Source organism: Apteryx mantelli, chromosome 8 (assembly GCF_036417845.1).
Source record: "Apteryx mantelli isolate bAptMan1 chromosome 8, bAptMan1.hap1, whole genome shotgun sequence".
Taxonomy (NCBI): Eukaryota; Metazoa; Chordata; class Aves; order Apterygiformes; family Apterygidae; genus Apteryx; species Apteryx mantelli.
Window position 1 is genome coordinate 32,694,718 of NC_089985.1, and position 7,678 is coordinate 32,702,395.

Below are 7,678 nucleotides of genomic sequence, written 5' to 3' on the forward strand. Positions count from 1 at the left end.
TTTTTCGGGATGTAAAAATAAGAAAACTTTTCTTTCTTTTTTTTCTTTCTTTCTTTCCTTCTTTCTGCGCGGGATTTTCGCAGGTACCTTCCCGACCAGCGGTCGGGCTGGTTATTTGGCAGAGCTAACTAAGTGGAGCGGTGGTTGTATTTGCTTTTCAGCTTTGCCATGCCTTCGCAGCAGAAAGAGCAGTTTAAAGCCTTTAGAGAGATTGCTAATAGATGCCAGCTCCTTGCCTTTAGATTCTCTCCCAGCCCAGAAGGATTTAGGATGGGATTGGGAGACAAGACGCCATTTCAGGCTCCAAAACACCCTGTTTTAAAATGACTGCGGGTAAGAGGATTAAAACAATAATACCCTTCTCTTCTTGAAGGTTTTTTTTTTCCTCTCTCCCTCCTATAGAAAAGATTTCTTCTCCCAGAGCAAAACCGTTTAGACAGGAATTAAGGGAACAAGAAAGAATAAGAGGGGGAGAGAGGACCTTTTAATTTGAGCTTGATATTTTGTACAAATTCTGTCAAAAAAAAAAAAAAAAAAAAGAGGTAGTCGGTCTGGCTCAAGACTCCAGAAAGCTCCGAGTGCCACTTTCTTGTTTTTATTTTTATTGTATATTTTTTCCAGAGGAATAAGGGAACCAAGCGGTTGTCCCGAGAAGGGGGGGGGGAAACTCTATTTAAATCTATTTCAATCTATTCCAGTCCTCGCTCCACCAAAATCCTACTTGCTCCCCATGAAGACAGGGAGCCCCTCTGCAGCCCTCGCAGTGCATCTCTCTCCGCTCCTATAATTAATAACCACCCGCTTTTCTTTTTTTTCTCTCTCCCGTGAAACTGATTGGGCAAAACTCAGCGCTTTTATTGCAATTATAATTTTTCGGGAAGCGTTTGACCGTCGTACTGGGTGCCCGGGCTGGCTCCAGTATCATCCCGCAAAACCCATGGCAAATTGCCCTCCTTGCCCTTTTGGGGTGTCGCCGCAAAGGGATCCCCCGAGTTTGCAGCCGGCACCTTTCCCCGCTAATTACAACGAGTTGAGCAGAGGAGAGGCGGGGGGCGGGCAGGTGATGTTTCCCAAAATGGAATAACCCGCCTGGACACCCCCCTGGGCCCCCAAACCCTGGGTCGGAGCAGCCCGGCGGACCTGTAGCTCGCAGGAGCCGGGGCAGAAACCGCAGCGCCGGGGTGCAAAAATCTGCAAAAGTGGCCGGCAAACTTTGCCGGGCTCCTCGGCTGGATTTAGCGGGGCAGGGTCCCCCTCGGGTGCCGGGGCCCGGGGGGGTCTGTGCCCGCCGGGCCGGGGGCAGCGCGTCTCGTCTGCTGTTGCTGAGTTGTCGCTTGCAGCCCGGACACGAAACACCAACCCCCGCGACCGCGATCGCACCATTGTCTCGCCTTTCTGGCCGCCCAGCTATTAAGCGCTGGAGATTTTGTGGTTGCTTCGATGCGAAACCCTTAGTTTTAATTCTCCCCCCGCCCCCCACCCTTGCAGAACTAGGAAGAGTTTCTTTCTGTCTTCAGGAAATCTTTCCGAGCTCTCCTGCGGCTGGATTTCTGCTGTTTAACCAGCCCTTATAAATAAATAACAGTATTTAATTCAGTGCGTCTTCGCAGAAACGAGTAAATCGTGCATTTAGCACAGCTCGGAGAAGTATCCCCAGTTTGCCCCTTCAACTGATTTACTAGATTTACCCCCCGCCCCAAAGTATCGATGCGGTCAAAATACGAGGAAATCGGTAGGAGTTGCGTTGAAATCGCAGGTGTTTCTGCCCTAAAACGCGGGGGAAGGCTGCGGTCTGCAGGGGAGGGAAAGCAGCCTGGGGAAAGGGCGCTTGGCCCCGGGGAGCAGCGGCCCCCCCGGCCCCGCCGAGCCGCCCCGTCTCCCCGCGGCTCCTCAAACTTGCCGCTGCCTCCAAGTCCGGCACCAGCCCTCGGCTCTGCTAGGCAGGAAGATTTCCACCCCCGCAAGTAAAGTAAAATAATAATAATAATTAAAAAAAAAAGGGAGTGGGGGAGAAGGGGGTCAGAAATCGGGCAATTTTTACGTTGAAGTTTTGCGTTGCGGAAAAAAAAAATGAAACGTAAAAATACAGCAATCTTCCACCCTCACTCCAGCCCGCGCGGGAAAGGGGCGTGGGGAGAAACGGCAGTTTGTTAATTCATCAAGTAAAAAGGGCATTTTACATTCCCATGATATTAACGATAATATTTTGGTTAACCGGCTAGGTCCAGATATGTACCCCAAAAAACCCTTGAAAGACCATTTCTTATGTCTTTCCTTTTCCTAAGGAGAACTTCAGGTTTCTCCCTGTGTAGGCACTAAGCATCCTCACCTGAACGATGGAAAGAACAGGTGATACTTTTCATTTGAAAACTGCTTTTTAGGAAAAAAAATCAATTAGACGATTAGGGCATCACGTTGGAGGAAACTTGTGCTTTCATCATTTTATTTAGAAATACGTGTGGTAGTTTCCTTATCTTAGGTATTTTTTAAGCCCCCCCCCCCCCCCATGTATGTAAGTATGTGCCATAATGGACAATAATTGTGTGATCACTTTTGCACAAAAATTGTGGCTGCTTCCTTCAGAACAGCTCAAATAAAAGCCCGGCTGGTTATGTTTTAAACAGTTAATGCATTAACTCCCTCTTTCTCTCTCCCATTGTTTTTGTGGATTTGCTTACACCTCATGCCAGGACAGTAAACCGTGCTGGGGATGCAGACATTTAATTTTAGGCTGAATGATGAGAAGTAAAGCTCCAGCCCAGAAAGATGGACAAGGAGGAAAACTGCAAACACTGACAAACCTCCTTACCCTTGCATCTACGGCAGATACAGTGCAAGGTGGTTTATACTTGCCTCAAATTATTAAGGCTACAAGGTCTTAAAATAGCTACTTAACCAAATCAAGGCCACTTTGCTTTGTTTTGTTTTGTTTTTTTTGGTATGGGGCATCTTTGGGGGGTTTGAAATGTTCCAGACATTGTCCAGTACTTTGTCCCCGACGCCAACCGCATTCGTGTGAGACCGAAAGGGGATTAACTTGTGAACTTTTAAAAATCAGAACTTAAATGAGAGGCAAATCTAGGCCACAGCTCATTGTGGGAACCGTTTCTTAAGCAATTAAAGCGAGAAGAAATTCCTCGCAGCCTTTTTCCTTAAAGCAGCTTTCTGAAGGATTTAAGGAGGACTAGTGTCCAGTCCATCAAGAAAGATTTAAACTGCACAGTGATATAGAAAATCTCCACTTGCTCTTATTTAAAGGGGCACTATCACCATTTCCATAAGACCCTTGACATTGTTTCTTTAATCTTGTTTATAAACTTAAACAGATTTTAAAAAGTTTTTTTTCTCTCCCCTGCCTCCTTTTTTTCCCATGAATTCACTGAAAATATATTTGATGCAGTATTTGAAAAGAGACCAAAACAGGCTCACTTCTAAGGATTTTCTGTTACTAAAAACTCTCAAGCCACAGCTTGCTACATTTCTCCTTTTGCTCTTGGAGGTTTGGAGGAAAGTGAGATTAGTGGGAAGAGGAATTTATATATTTTTCCTCCAGGGTTAACCAAGCCATAAAAGTTCCTTTCTCCCCAAATTAGGAGCACACAAAGCACCTTTCCCCCCCAAACTGACTCAAACCCTCATACAACATTTGTGCTTTAGGACATTTTCCCTTTGCTGAGAGCAGAATTATGTCCTAAGAAGCCTCATGCAATGTCAGATTTCTTTCTTTTGCTCCCTCCCTTCCCTTTCCTTGCCCCACTATACTTGCACTGTCTCCTTCTTAAATCCTTCTGCCTCAACACACACTGGCTGTTGTGGCTAGATCCCACCCGTGTTCAGAGGTCAGCCAGTATTTCTTTCAGTTTTTCCAAATCTGAACTATTTAGCGAGGTTTTCTGCACAGCATAAAACAATACCTGCTAACCTTATTCTAGCAAAACCAGTTGTTCCCCCTTAAGTCTTAAAAAAAAAAAAGCAAAAAAAAAAAAAAGAAAAGGAAAGGAAAAAAAAGTCAACACCTTGGAGTCACCAAAGCTTTTGGTGCTTATAGCTAATTAATAGCCCTAATGATATTTTTCCAAGTCCATGAATACATTATGTTTGCAATCCAAAAAGGCGTTAGCCCCATTCAAGGGTACTTCAACATCTGCTCATTTAAGGGCAATTAATCATTTTGATATATGGTTTAAAATTGACTGCTTCCAAGGGACTTTTTTTTTTGACAAGAATAACAAAGCAATTTGCCAGGAGCCATCTTCTGGACATGTTATTAGCAGAGCCTTCATCTTAAAGAGGGTTTAAAAAAAATCCTCAGATTTAGGTACCTGCTTTAAAGGGAACCCAACACCTTCTTGCCCGCTTTCTTTCTTACACCTCCTCCAATTCTTCATCTGCCCTTTCATCCCCGTGACAAGAGTTAGAGATCTCTTCCATCTTAAACCTCTCTGCAGAAAGTTATACCTTATTTGCAGCGGCATGCGGTTTTATAATTTTGCTCCTCAAGGAGAAGGTGAGCTGAATATCATGAGACATGGAGCAAGCTCGGCTTCTCCTCTTTGCGCTCTTTCTTAATTGTGATAACAGCTAGTTTTATATTTTCAACTAAAAATGTTCTGCATTCCCTCATGGGCCCCATCCTTCTCTCATCGGCAGCCAAGGAAATTTCTTTTTGCTATTAACTGCAGTTTGTAACAGTAATAAACCATTTGTTAGTTTAGCCTATTTTTTTTTTTTTAAATACCTGTAAGGAATCAAATCTACCAAGAGTATTAGATGAAAACAGCCAAAGAGATTGATTTTTTCAGCCTCTGGTTCCTGGTAAAAGTGTTAGCTGAGAGAATGTAAAGGGGAAGTCTCTTGCGTGCGGAGAATTTAAAGTATAGTTATGACGGGCAGATCTTCTTATTTACTTGTTCACTGTATCCCAGCTGTGTTCAGAGACTCCTGCCGAATTCGGGGCCTTTTCCAGCCCAGGAGCTGTAGAAGAAGCGAGAGACTGGGAACAGAGGCCTCGCTCCGCCGTTTCCCAGCCCTCCCCAGACCCGGCCGCACGTTCCCCGGGGACACCCCGCGCCTGGGCTGTGGTAGCCCAAAGACACAGGTGTTTTTCTTGCCTCCTTTTCACAGGCTGCCTACAAAGCTTCTGCAGCCCCCCCCCCCCCAGCTGACATGGAAAATTTGCAGTAAGATATTAGAAATGTTCTTGTTCGCTTTAAAAGGCTCTTAATTTTTTTTTTCCTACTCGATGCACCAAGGATTCCCTGCGTGCTAACACCTGGATCCAGAGCCCTCTGTCCTCTCCCATGGCTTCCTGCTGCTCAGGGACCATCCAGGGCCTGAGCTGCTCCCCGCCCTTATATAGATTTTATCCATCAGTCTAAAGCCAGGGAAAACGCCACTGCATGCTTAAAAAGGGTTATCTACTTGAGTGGAGTCGCTTTAAAAGATGTCCCCCTTACAAAACATTTTGATTTTGATTGGGAATTTGAAGCCACCCTCAAAATAACCAAATAACCTGCCAAAAAAAGAAAAAAAAGAAAAAAAAAACGGGCAGTTGTGATTTGGCTCTGCCGCCATGGTGTTTCGCAGGAGTTGCAGTCTGGTCATGGCATGTCTCCTTTCCCCTCTCCGGGCTGGGCTCTGTGGGCATCTCCCAGGCATGGGGCAGACAGTGTGAACGGGGGCTCAACTGCCTGTGAAAACAGGGTCACGAGCACCGATGTGGCGGCTCCCCGCGTCCGAAGCACCTCGGCCGCATTGCTGAGAAGACCTCTTTTAGCATCTGTGTTTTAACATCTTCTGAGAAAGAGATTCTCCCTCCTGCATTGGACTTGACTAATGTCAATTCGACATCATTCCAGACCCTTTACCTTCGTATTTTGCCCAGAACCTTTCCTATGGAAAATATCTGATGAAACGCCCCAAAACACCCCACTGTTTGGTCAGGTTGTGGTCTGAGAGGGCTTGAATGGAGACGGAAAGTTCAGCACCTCCTTTGCCGCTGGAGGAGTAGCCAGGGTAAGTCTGACCTGCCCAGTCCCTTTGTGAACGGCGGAGAACTTTCTTTTTTTGTGACTGCCTCTCCCGTGGATTAATTTAGGGGGAAATAAGCTCTCGGGGCTTTACAATGGTCATACTGAAACCCGGCATGAACAAATCCATCTCCCCGGCTCCGCAGACCTCCTTTATGGCCAGGGTCCGCCTGGCGATTTTAATATTCTGTACGCTCATCGGAAGCGCTGTGGGATGCTGCCGCTCCTCTGAAAGGCATTTCCTCGCCAGAAAAGCCTTTCCTCGCTGCTTTGAGAGGTGGCGAGCTCTCCACGTGGCTGCTGCGCTCGGTTTTATTATTTACACCCTGAAGGGACGCGCGGAAAGAAATTTAGGTGTGGAGGGAGGCTGCGATAGGGATATTGCAGCTCCTACAGCCTGTTCTCTAGCTCCTGGAGTGGTAGGAATGTTGCTGCGTCTATGCCATTTCACGTTATCCAAGTGCCGGCGGTAAAAAAGGAAAAAAACCAACAGCCCAGCTCCCCTCACCGTGCAATTATTTTTGTCCCCTGGCACAGATTTGTAAAACTTGATGCAAACACCCACGAGGTGTTTGGGATTTCCCCAGCACTTTCTATCCTTCCCATGCAATTGTTCTTCCATTTCCCCCAAGGAAATCAGCACCGTCGGGGAGAGTCCAGGGGAGTTTGAACGGCCTCCCCTCCTTTCCGTTTGAAGGAATTCTGGATTTGGAGGCACATTTCTCGGGAACCCGGCACCCTTGTCACCCGTGGCAGAAAAAGCAGCACCTGGTGCACAGGGAGCCTCAGGCTGCTGCTGTAACGCGCAGCCAGGACAAAAATCCTCTGGAAATCTTTAGGATCAGAACAGAAACTCCGGAAAGCTGCTTAAATTCAATTCATGAATATGGCCTGGCATGGAGAGTCTCTGCCTTTCCCAGCTAGCGTCTGATCCGGCACGAGGAACAGAGCAAACTCGCAGTCTCTGCTTTGCTTGTCTCTGCAGCACCCTGCGATTTAGGGAATTGCCATTAGTTGCGTGCTCTGTTTTTATGATAAGTCTCTAAGAGGACTTGCTTTCTACGGGAATTAGATGATGTGCCTACCTCTGTGGGTAGAGGTAATGTATGAAGTTTGAGGATTTTCTGGCCCTGATTTTCCTGGATCCTTAAGCTGCTGTGCGAGCCTTCCTTTTCCAGCCCAGCACTCCCTCTGCACACCAAGCTGGGATCTCGCTCCGCCGTGCGGGCAGCGCAGGGTGACTCGGACTCCAATATCGCTGTCCACTGTGGGTTTTCCCTTGGAGCGTTGTTTCTACTTACCCTTGAGAGAGGGATCATTGCTGCAGTTTGGCTGCGTGTAAATGCGGACCCACTCCACTGAAATCAGAGCGGGGCTTTGCCACAGAGACTAAAAATTCGGCCCTTAACTAGCCCATCAGACCTAGAGTTGGAGCTGCCCGACTGCCTTTTCAGAGAAAAGCCCCAATACTGCTCTCTCGGACATCCGCGCAGGTTCTGCCTGCTCCGGCAGCGAGGCTGGGTGCAGCTCAGTTCCGTTTCGCTGCTGTAAATCCGAAGTAATTTATTCAAAAGCGATGATATTTATCTAGATTTACATCATTTAGCACTAAGTTTGGTCCTTCGGTAACGGATGCTCAAATGCATGAC